General features: G+C 37.9%; 1 long non-coding RNA gene across 1 annotated transcript in view; it reads right to left on the bottom strand.

The window, feature by feature from the left end:
• LOC130157018 (uncharacterized) overlaps nucleotides 1-12,831 on the bottom strand; it is a 99,920-nt gene that overhangs the window by 62,242 nt on the left and 24,847 nt on the right. The gene's annotated exons all lie outside the window — the stretch shown is intronic.

Below are 12,831 nucleotides of genomic sequence, written 5' to 3'. Positions count from 1 at the left end.
TATCGTAAACATTTCTACAGGTTTTCCAGATACATTTCTTACTGGCCTTAAAAAGCGATAAATAATAGAATTAATATACTGTCTAATTTGTATTACTCAGGAGTTTATGATTTTCTTTTCTTTTTTGAAAGGTTGTTCACATAAACACACATTGCCCAGAAAAAGAATGCCGTGGGGAACAGTTGTCTGTCATGGCAACTTTGGAAATAAGGAAATTTGAGCTGACATAATTCCATACTGTGAAAATTATACCAGGTGGTTGATGGAATTGAATGTGTTGTTGGCAGTTTGACTTTGAGGCAGTTGGAGCAAGTGAGTGGTTAAGGGTTAATTCAGGTTACATGCCTGTTAACTCAGGTATGCCCTGCTGAGCCCTTTGCTAGGCACCAGCAAATCTTCCCTTCAGAAAAGGAACTCCACAAAGGAGGAAGCACCTTCACAGGATGGATGGGCTGATAGGAAGCTAATCACGGGCAAAGAGCTCAGCAAAACTAAGGGAAAGGTAATTCCAGCAAGGGAAGATGGTAACCACCGACTCGAGAAAACCCCCAGACCCAAAAGAAGTTGACACTGAGCATATGGACTAATTAACATGAGAAGCAAGAGAATTATTTGACAAATGGAAAACAGAGTACTAAGCAATGAAGGAGTTGGGCAACTTGTAACCAATGAAGGCTCATGTCTTTGTACTAAACTGTATATATAGTATAAAGTTCTGGCAATCAGGGAGCTATGCATTGGCAGGTTACCAGCTAGCTCCCTACTTTGCGCAGACTAGAATAAAGAAATAAGGAATGCCTTGCCTAGGTGTGTGAAGTGGTGCTGCGCACTGGGTAACAAACCCACCTATGGGACAACAAAAATATCTGAGACTTTTTTGTCATAATGTCAATGCAGAACTAAAACAAAGATAGACAGGAAATTTGGGTGGTTCTTTCTTTTTCAGAAAGTTACCAAAGTTCCATGGACTACAGAAGGTTTCCATTAAGCAGGTCACCAATTCAATAAGCCACTACTTTGGACAAAAGTTAGCCAGTCACCTCTTATGAGTTATTGTTGGCAAGTTCATGAAATAAGGTCTTAAATACAGTTTTAATAGAAAAAGAAGGAAAATACAAGAATCCAAATCTACTACTGTACAACAGGCACCACACAAACCCAGAACATCTATGGCTGACCCATTTCATTTTTACCTGCAATGGTAGGTGCTGCATTCTATTCCCAATTTATTTCATTATAAAGGTACAACATGAAGCATGCTGATAATAGTTATATTCAGTACTTTTATCCTTATTTGCGTTTGTTCTTATTTAGGGATGTATAGCATGTTTGACTTGATGTGTGGGAAAGAACATCTTTTGTGCATTTGATGCTGATTTTAATGCTTACTGCACTCTTGGTAAATTCAGACATGGCACAAGGCCCCATATACTCTGAGTCCAGACACTTCACCCTCACGTTTTCTTCACAGGCAGTTCAAACTCATGTTCCCTGCAAGCCCTACCCAGACTTTCAGCAAGGGCTATGGCCATCTGGTCTGCCCAACATCAGATGTGTAACGCAGGACAAGTCACTCTTCACCCAGTCTCCGTGAGGTTCCAGCAGGCAGCGAGTCTGGTCTTCAGCCCCACACGGGAAGGACAAGATGTCTAATAACATTATTTGGAAAGGAGGTTGATATATGAAAACTCTCAAACGTCCCAGAAAAAAATGTACTGGCCACTTATTTTGGCCATGGTTCAACTCATTTTTAAATTTGTTAATAACCTTGAGCAAATGCTTTGTTATTTGGGGATGTTTTGGATTTGTTGTTAGGGTTTTGGTTTGTTTGTTTGTTTGGTATTTTTTTCCCTAAGTAAAGATAATTGTGAGATTTTAAGCAAAAGCAGCTCATGTCAAGGATTTTGAAGGGAGTCAGATGGGCAGGGATGCTTTGTCAGCACCTGGTATAAAGAGAGACCTCAGTAAACAAGACCCCACAGGCATGCCGTAGAGATTTCATTTACATTGCATGTTCTACATAACTGGGGCATGTCCGGTAATGATAGATAGTTTTGTAAAGCTGAGGGACTTCTTATGAATTCTAGTATTGCAGAAAGAAGGAGCAAACCAGGGAGCAGACGGGCTGGCAGGGCTGAGCAGCCAAGCACATGCAGCAGGGGTGGCTGATGAAGAACACAAATAGTAGGAAAGATCAGCAATGCGATGTGAATGGTGAACCAATTTGGTAAGACAAGCTTGACAGTGGGAACGACAAGCAGATACACAAAGACCAAGAGCTGCTGAGAGCAAAACACTTAACTTTAGCAAAAGAGCAGCTCTGGTGAGATCTCCTTTCTAGCAGCCTACAGCTGTTGAAACTCAGCAATTTCCTAAACTTTGTATGTGTTTCATTGAGAAACTTAAAGAATCAGTTCAGTTTATTCTCCTGCAGTTATTGTCACCAACTTTGTGTGTGCAGCAGAGCACAAACCAACTGTCAAGATCTACAAACCTTCCAGATTTGGAGACAAACTTGAGCATCCACAATCAATTTTAACACAGATTTAGCACCAGGAGACGTAATAATAGGACATCAAGAAATAAATGCTTACTTGAGAAATTATTTTAACAACTAAATCAATTGGTTATAACACAAAATTTGACAGAGGTGTGACTATGACAAACTTGTCATGTACCTTGAACAAGCCAGAGGACAAGAGGGTAACACCAACACAGAGGTAGTACACCAGATATCTGTCCAATGACTTGAGCAAGACTGTTTTATTTTTCAGATTGAAATTTATACGAAGAAGCAGCAATCCAACTTGTTTTTCAGAACAATAGTTTATCACACAACAGAAAGGTGAGTACTTATTTTCCCTAAGTAATTTCATTTCTGATAGTTAGTATGCCACAGCACTTATGGACTACTTCCACAAACCAGAGAGCAAAGTCACTGATGCTCAAAAGAGTTTGCTATGGTTAAATCAATAGATAGACCAAACATCATCAATATAGTCCTTGTGCACCAGGGTTCATTCATTTACAGATAAGTAAGAAAAATGATTACTGACCAAGTCAGCTGCATGGTCCTTAAAGTGTCTAAGAAAGAGTGGGATACTAAGAGGAAAACTGTTACACTAGTCAAAAACTAGTATTCATTTTAAAAGACTGAAAATCGAGAGTAAATGTCTCCAATTGGGAATTTATACCAGAAATATTGTCTGAAATCAACACCTTTCTCACATGACAACCAAAGACTCTACAACAAGTTCAAAGGTTCACAACCTAAAGATGATGATTCCAACTCAAAATAGGTGCTCCATTGCTGTTCAGTAGGTGTTGGTGCATCTACCAGCCTCAGGATGGCACTAAGGAAATAAAAGAAAGTTCGGAGCAACATTCATCCTGGCGGTAGTCAGTAGCATGGCAGACAGGCAGTTTTATGTTGTGCTAAATTTTCACAACTATGTTGTATTTCTTTCCTCCCTCTGTGAAATAATGACACCCATAAAAACTTGGACTGAAAGATTATCTAAAATTACTAAAGAAAAATGTAATTTAAGAGGAAAAAAATAGAGTACTAGCAATGTGTAGCAAAGTGTTACGAAAACAAGCAGATGTTTTCACTGAGACTCCCAGCTTCAACATGTGCTATTATTTTTTAGAATTCATTATTTTTCCACATTCTTATTAATTTTATATATGATATCTTCGATGTAACTACTTAGAAATGTTCGGATTTATGTCATAAAGTCCTAAAAACTGTAGCTGGAGTCACTATAACAAAATGTATCTCAATGAACAATTAAATTTAATTTTATTGTTTCCAGATAAATAGGAGGTTATTATTACAAAGAAGTTGTGGATTATGAATAAAATCAAGACTGCTACTTGTCTTTGTTGTTACACATTACAGTTGTTGTACAGTTATTTTTAAGTTTAATTGTACACAATGGGAAATAGGATATCTAACAGAAATTGAACATGATTAAATAAGATTTTTCAGTAGGCTAAGTTACAGAGCCTGATTCTTATTTACACCATGGTCTTCTCATTTTATACTGACAATAGATGTAATACATAGTATAACAGATGCTCAAATACTGGTATAAATTATACTTACACAAATTACAAGCCTGTTTAATATGGGGGTAAATCATCTAATAGATTGCAGAAGCTGAAAATCTCATTTGTGTTAAAAAGCCTTCAGATAATAGAGGACCAAGAAATGGCTTATAATCAGTTAAATTATTGTATGCTATATTAAGAACATGGACATATGACAAAAACTTCAGCTGGCAGGGTGTAATTAAGGAAAGATAGTATCTTTATCAGCCTTGTTTAAGAAAATGAAACAACAAATAATGATGAAATAAGTATTAGTGTAATCAGTATAAAAGCAAATAATTTCCATCAAAAATTGAGGCAAATTTTTGTTACCAAAGCTCTCCACTAAAACAACTCGGCCTTTCCTCTTGCTGGTGGCGAACCCAATGCTGTCACCCACGACTGAGGCCACCTGCTGCCCACATGTCCCCAAGAAGAACCACAGCTTCAGAATTAGAGATGAAATAGAGCTTTTGGTTTTTTAAAATAATGAAAAATAGCCAGACTGGCATGGGAAGGCCAGCACATGTTTCAGCCCACAAAGTGGAAAGTTTGAACAGCAGTTTACAGCAAGGCTGAACTAACTTTCCCCAAGTGTCTTGAAACGGTGCATGCAAAGCTGCCACAAGAGGCTTGGGAGCTGAGTGAGGATGTATTGGGAATGCATCAACGCACATAATTTAGATGATATATCAATGTGACACACAGATGGAGGAGTCCTAATTGCATGCCAATAAGGAAAGAAGGTCTGCCTATAAATTTTCATACTAGGAATAATATTCTTTTTAATTTTATATGTTACTTTGAAAACTATATAAAAAACCCTCTATTAAACTCTATTATACTGTCTTAGACATAGATTATATTTCAATGGAACCCTATTAAAGGTAATAAATTACCTTCTATAGAGTTTATTAGTTATTAATAGTTAATTTTTTCAGGTCTTTCTGAAGTGATCTTATGAAAAAAGATAATAAGTAGTTACATCAATAACACCTGTCTACTCCTACATGTCTACTAAACTTCATAACTTGAATAATTTTCAAATGCATTACCTGTATATGTTCAACCTACTCCAATGTTCACGTTAAGAATTTAAGTGCTCTAATCACATAGTAAATGCTACACTATTGTCTGTTACTTCCTTTATTGTTAGACAATTGTTAGAAAATTAAGAGGCCTCAGAAAAGAAACCTTTTTATTAAAGGTCACCTTTATTAATAGCAGAGATTATCTCACCAGGTTATCAATGTTCAACATCTTTGTTTTGATTAAACATCACTCTAACATGCAATGACTATAAAACAAGCTTTTCCAAGTTATCTTTCTGTGGCTAACAGATATACATTCTTAAATATAGTTAATGGCAGGGTGGAACCATTTGTTTTATCCGAGTTTTCCAAAGCCACAGTATTGTGACATGTAGGGTGATAAATGGGTGCCATTGATGTTAAGTAAGCATTTATGTCCTGGGAAAGTACTGTTTTCTGTTTTTCATTCACTGTAGTCTAAGAGTCTAATGGCAGGCAGGTAATCTAACATCCATTAAATGTGTAAATTATGTAGTCATTTACAGACATGAAACAGTAGACAAATCTGTTAAGCACTTGGGTAAGACCATAATTTGAAAGCCATGACATTATCAAACCTTTCCACAGTTCACCACAGCTAATGCATTCAAATCCAACACAGTAAATTTGTTAATGCTGTCAAATACAGTTTATTTGACACTGCTTATCTGCCAGGGGCAAATGTTTACATTATCACTCCTTCTGAGACATCCCTTTGGTTTCACTGGGAGGAGGGATGTTGGCCTTGTAGCAGGGAACAGAAATACCTGAAATTATAGCATTTTTCAAAAGAAAGAAAAAAAGGACCTTTTTTCAGTTTTACTCTCCATTAGCAAGTTAGTTACAAATTCTGACAGAGGAAGGCTCAGTGATTTAAACAACATTTCAATCATTAATCACTCAAAAATTTATATAAGAGAGCTGAGAGTTGCATGAGAAAGAACGAGGATGGAACTGAAGCCAGTACACAAATATGTAATGCTCTCAAGCATCTGGGGGATTGGTAACACTTCCATTTTTACATGCTTCTCCAAGTCATTGTTTTAAACTCATAGCAAGACAAATGTTTCAAGGTTTCTATTCCTTATGTAAGCTGGATTAATACAAGAATGTTTCATTTTTAAAATCCAGTTTTTAAAATTATACTACATTTTCAGCAACCTTGAAAAACCTAGAGTAGTTGTCATTCCTTCCAGTATATTACTGCAAGTCTGAATAAAAAATCAGCTATCTAATTCATCTAGTACGGGGCCTTGAGAGACAGGAAAAGATAGTTCTGTGCCAAAGTGTTATTCTCTCTGGTCAGCTTGGGCATCTCTAGCCTGTGCTAGATTTGCCATGTAAAGATACCCGTTAGTTTCAGTGCCATCTTATGACTCTCCTCCTTCCTTTCACTCAGTATACAGGCTACATCGTAGCAGGTTATAATTTTCTCAGTTATCTAAAATATACAACTTTTTCCATCTGTTCAGATTAGCAGCCAAGATTGCATCCCTTATGGTAGCTAAAGCAAATTCCCACTGTCTGGTATTTCCAACACATACCTCACAAATACATTGGCATTGACTTTGTAATCCTGTTGTCTGCAAGATTGTTACAATATTTTACAATCATAGCAAATATCCATAATAAATACATCTCATCAAGCTCACAATCTCCACTTGACTTTGGTCCACATTTGAAATCAATAGTCTAGGTGCTGCTTCTGCATTAGAATACTCATCCAAGTACCTCTAAGCTTATCCAAGTACCCCTATGCAATCCCAGAAGCCTATGCTGCTACCGTGACTATGATTTTTTTCTTATTTATGTGTGGGGCTTTCTGGCTTTGGGGTTGGGCATTGTTTTGCTCTTGAATGAAAGTGAATAGGGGTAAGCAAATGCAGTTTCAGAACTGAATGTGAATCAGGGTTTCAGAACTGAATTTGGATCAGGGTACAAATTTCTCCTCAGATACTCACATCAAAGGCTTCCTTTCCCAGCAAAGTATTACCTTTTGAACAAGATGTTGCACTTTTGGTAGAATGGTGTCAACTCCAGTTTTAGCTCCTTGCTATTCAATGCATAAAAGTATGTGTGGATCCATAAAAAAATCCCACACTCACTACAAGTTCTGGAGCCTGAGCTGCCAAAAGCATTACCAATGATGTAACCACCTCTGTAACCTTGAGCTTAGCACAGGATTGTGATGCCATGGGCCTTCCACAAAAAGTGGGCTTCTAGTGGACATGACTTAGCTGCTGACTCCCAAGGACTCTAGAGAAGATCAGAGGTCCTCAGTACATTTTAGATAAAATACAAATCACTATTCTTGATATACCACGACATATCATGAGCTGCTTTCTCAGAATGCTCTCCAAAGATCTCACTCTATTACAAACCTGATGTTCTTCCTCATTTCTTGCCATTTGAAAGTAACTAGTATAAAAATAATTCAAAAGGACTGACTAAACATGTAAAGATCCTTCTTGTTTGCTGTCTATTAAAAAAGATCCCCAGCAGACCTACTTCAAAAGAAAAAGCAACTCTACATCATTAACCTGCACAGAAAGTGTTCTCTAGGAGAACAGAAGCTATTACATTAGCGGGCAATTAAAGCCCTCAGATATGTTTCATACTATATTCCATGCACGTGCCAATATCAAGCATCTGCCAGATAGCAGGTGGTTTGTAAATCATTATCTTTTCAAATTATGTTGCTAATGGCATGTGTGAAATGACTGAAAAATTACATGTTTCCTCTTCTCCATCATTAAAATAAAATAAATTGCTGCAGTACATTATCTAAAGCTCAAAAGCCATAAAGCACTGGCAAACCTGGTTTTCCCATTTTCCACCCTACTCCGTTAGCATTGCTTCCCCCGTTAATGGTGGACAACGCAGTCTGTGATATTTGACTATTAGTACTTCCCTTTACTGCAAATAACTAAACACATCATCCAAAAGCATCAGCATCAACTAGTTCTCAAATGGCGCACAGTCTATTAATTAGGAACAATCAGCCAATTCTTTGACCAGTATTGACAGATAGGACAGTCTGGCTATAAAAATAGTGAAAGATTCCTGTAACAATGTATGGACATAAATGGAAAAACAACCCCAAAATCATTGTTAACTATCATTTTTATTTTACTGCAGAATGGCAAAGACCCTAATTATTCAAATACCAAAGGTATTGGGTTGGTGTGGCAAGGGTTTGGTAGCAGGGCCCCATCCCTGCACTGCGCGGGGGAGGAGGCAGAGGGACGAGGGGTGGTGGGAAGGAGTTTTAAGATTTAGTTTTATTTCTCACTATCGTACTCTGATTTGACTGGTAATAAATTAAGCTGATTTCCCCAAGTCGAGTCTGTTTGGTCGATGACAGCAACTGCTGAGTGATCTCCCTGCCCCCCCCCCCCGCACCCCACCAGCCTTTCCTTACATTTTCTCCCCCCGGCCCAGCTGAGGAGGGGGGGGATGGAGCAGGTTTGGTGGGGACCTGGCATCCAGCCTGGGTCAGGCCACCACACTAAAATACAGACAAATCTCCTGGGTTTTTTAATCATGCTTCAGTTCAGAGCTCACAGTGACTGCTCGCTCCTAGTTCTTAGTACAACCTGGCAAGTTAGAAATTTACCTTCTTTTCTTCAAGCTTAGTGTAGACAGCATGTGGTGTGCAAACATTTGTCCTTCCAAGTTGCAATGACAACAGCTCAAGCTTTTGAGGATAAAGCACTTTTACAAGTCCTTGTTTTGGCTGCCCAGATGCTGAGCCTGGTGGCTTTTGTTCTACTTTTCCAGACCAGCATACCCACCACAGCCTGCTGGGCGGTACAGGTATCTGAAAGCAGAAGGGATGCAATGAGGACTGTTCTGTTCCTCTTCTTCCAGAGAAAAAACATTTCTGTGGCCACAGATATCCTGGCTGAAACCAGCTGCTAGCTCAGAGGGAAAGGTCACTTTCGGCTTTACCAAGTGAGTATGATGCTTGGAAATCTGGTTTATACCCTATATAAACATATAGACAAAGGGAGAAACCTACAGCCCTTGTATCCACTCCATTCAGAAATGACCTGAAAACAAGTAATCTTTAAATAAGTGGCTTTCATAATCTCCCCATACTACAAATGAAAGTGGTAGAAAGAACACAGGCCCTATCATAAAATCAGGTAGCCAGCAGTTAAGGATTTGGATAGCAGGCTGACTTGATTTTTGTGCTGGAAAAGTCTCCTGAAATAAATTAAGCAAGACAGTTCACATTTTTGTCCATGCTAATTTTATACCACTTCTATTAAATGAATAGTTGCTTCAGAAATTCAGACTGTTTCCAGATCCTGAGTATTCTAGGTGATTCGAGACTTCCAGATATTTTACATCAAGATAACTGCCAGTTAAAATGACGGATGAGCAATGCAAACGTGTTCGTAAGTATTGGAGGATAGCTGTTAACATGCTCTAGCTCAGTAGCCTTCTGGCACAGCTAATAAAGACAAAACAATAGGGAAGATTTACTATAGAAAGTAACTGTAAACAAGGCACTAGTCAGTGAAAAAAAGAGTACTGCAGTGCAGACACAAACTCAAGTACCATGCAATTCAGGGATATTTCTATTTTGCTACTAAAACAAACATATAAAAATCATAGCCAATTTAAACTAGATTTTTTTTTTCATTTTAGACGAGAGGATCAGTACCTTAGAAAAGCCTTGCAGTTTCCAAGGACTTCATACAGATCTCACACTGTGAATTAAAATACCATAGCACCGTCACTGATTACTATTATATTTTGTCTGCGTCCATCCTTTATTGCCTTTCCCATATTACCTGGTAGCATCAAAAGATCTGCTTCATTTACTTTAATCAAAACTTCCCGGCAAATATCTCTAGTTAGTATTTAGTCTAAATGAAGCACCTCATCAAAATCTCTAATGATTCCACTAAACACACCCCACCCAGCTGAAAGGCAAGTAACAGCAAAACCACAAAATTAGAATAATAAATCACAGAGAACGGGATTTCTCCTAAATATTTCCAGCTTCATTAATTATGAGAGCCTTATCCAAGCCTGCTGAAGTCTTCAGTGAGTTTTAGAGTATAGCCATGTCAATGGTTCTCAGGTCACCTGCATCACTGTACATATTGAATTATTTACCTGGAAGGCACAAAACAGTTCAATATCAGAAGTAACTTGTTTAAGAGGTTTCTGCCATGCTTGGATTGAACTTTCCTGACTATAAACTCAAGTTAATTGTGGCCAAAGACTTCTGAATTATTTTCTTCACATTGTTATAATAGAGGAGGGTGGATGACCAGTTCAGTATTTGCACCATAACCAAAACAAGTACCTGCAAATTGCAGATCTGTTTTGTTTCTACAGAGCCTTTACCACAAAGGCCCAGATGAATGGTGATGAACGATGTACGTGATGACAAACAGTGTATGCACATCTGGGTTCAAGCATGGAGATACTCTGTTTTAAGCACATGTATATGATCCAGCAATACCAGAAGAGGCCATAACCCTTTCAAAACCCATGAACCAAAAAATCTGAACTGGAAATGTAAATGGAAGATTCAGGGGAAAAATAAAAATCATTAAGAGATCTTGCCAGTAAGACAGCTAACGTTGCAATGTTAATCAGTTCCTTTTAACTCTTGCTCTAGCATGCTGTTAGCAGATGTACTAATACTGTACATGCTTTGTTTAAGATGCACCCCCCCTAACCACTCTTCTTATACCCATATACAATGCTGACAGGAGCAGTGGTGTTTCCAGCACAGCTGGTGTTGTGTAGGTCGGCAATATATCAGATTTCAGCATGTTAGTTATAACCTATTCAGACAGTCTCGTCTGCATTTCTGCTGTGTACAAAATTAACCTTAATTTCCCATCTAGGGTTGTAATTTAATCTTGTTGATTACATTAAGGAGCTGTCCTTCACAGTTAATGACAGATACAAATACGTAGTATAGAATATAGATCTCAGATAAAAGATTTTAAAATTATTTAGTAGCTTTAACTCCAGGGAGATTCTTTAAAAAAATAGATTTTGTTTTCAGAAAGCAGTAATTTCAGAGGACAAGTAGTTAAAGACGACATTTTTAGTGGTGTTTACCTAACTAAAGATGCAAAGATATTTTAAGGTAGGAACTTGTTAAGCTTTTCCAGAATATCTAAATTTGCATCTTTATTCATGTAAGCACTTGTAGAATTTCCTCCTCTGTCATGTTTGAAAACGTAATTTCAACTCCTCATTTGCTCAGGCTTTCTGAAACAGGTACCTGCTGTGAAGAATGCCTGTAAAGCAGTTTAAAAGGTAGTTACATAAAATAAAATGCATAATGCTATAACAAGTACACTGAGATTGTTATTTAATCTGAAATCACTTTTGGCATTAAAATGTTAGAAATAGTTTCAAATTCCTGTGTGTTCAAGATGGAAGGTGCCTTATTAAGATTTTCCTATTCATCACTACAGCAAGTGAGAGTCCCTGATGGTTGTGTTAAGCATAGTGATTAACACATTTTGGTGCAACTAATGGCCACGTTGCACTTGTTTCAGGCTACAACCTTCCCTCCTGTCTATCTGAAATTTTCTTAAAAGAAGCAGAGAATGGAAAAAGAGCACAGGAATAATCTCATCAATGACCATATCTACTCCAAAGTCAGACAGTTTTCTCCAGTGGGTAGCAGAAAAGGTACAAGAGGCCAGGAGTTGTGGGGAAGCCCTTAAAATGCATCACATGAGGAGCAGTGCAGTCCGTTTTCATCATACTTCACTCACACTATACTTACTCCGCTTGCTAAAAGTTATAGAAATAACTGCAAACAGAAGTGGGCACTGCAAGCGAACCTCTGCTTCACAATTCTAAGCTGGTATCATTCTTATTACTCCAAGATCATGAACTTTACAGACGACTCCTTGCTTCTAATACTACATTTGGAGCCTTCTGCTCAGCTTGCCAGAGCTCATCCTAGATGCTCTCCAAAATGCATTCTAGGCAGAGTTTTCATTAAGGTCTACATGAAGCAGATGAAAATGAAAGACTGAAAACATTTTTTTTTTTCTGAAACAGGGCAGAGTTTGATCCTTGGACTGCAGAAGGTATCAAGTTTCAGGATTAAAACATGACCCAGAAAAAAACACATTCTTTGTTACCAAAACCTAAAGAGTAGTCTTGTTGCTATAATTGAAGGGCACCTCTAGTTTGGGTTTCTTTTTTAAATTTTAATCTACAAGTCCCTCATCCACCTAAAAAATGGTGTAGAACCATATTTGCACATTAATAGATACCAGCAGCACCTTCATATTGCTCCACTCTTTCCAAATTAGCTAAAACTTTACTTCTTCGATTAATTCATCCACTGTAAAATGTTAATCTGAGTTCCATTTCTCCTAGTAAAAGCCAATGAAAAATTTCACCTTCTTTCACTCTAAGGAGAGCTATCTCCCATGCATCCAGCTTCTCCTCCAATCTCACTGCTGAAATTGAAGTCATGCTAGCCAAGAGCTGTATGACCAGCTTTATTCACAGGAATAAAATGATGGGGGTGGTGCAACCCTCATCTTCCCACCAATCTGCTCCAGGACAGTTACAGAGATTATCACCTTGTTACCTCATTAAGGTCAATGGGAATTAAGTTAATGGCAAGATGTGAGGGATGCACTCCACCCCTTAGCCAAACTAGCAG

This window comes from Falco biarmicus, chromosome 11 (assembly GCF_023638135.1).
Source record: "Falco biarmicus isolate bFalBia1 chromosome 11, bFalBia1.pri, whole genome shotgun sequence".
NCBI classification, from domain to species: domain Eukaryota; kingdom Metazoa; phylum Chordata; class Aves; order Falconiformes; family Falconidae; genus Falco; species Falco biarmicus.
The sequence above is the reverse complement of the archived record's forward strand: the minus strand, read 5'-3'. Positions and strand labels throughout refer to the sequence as shown.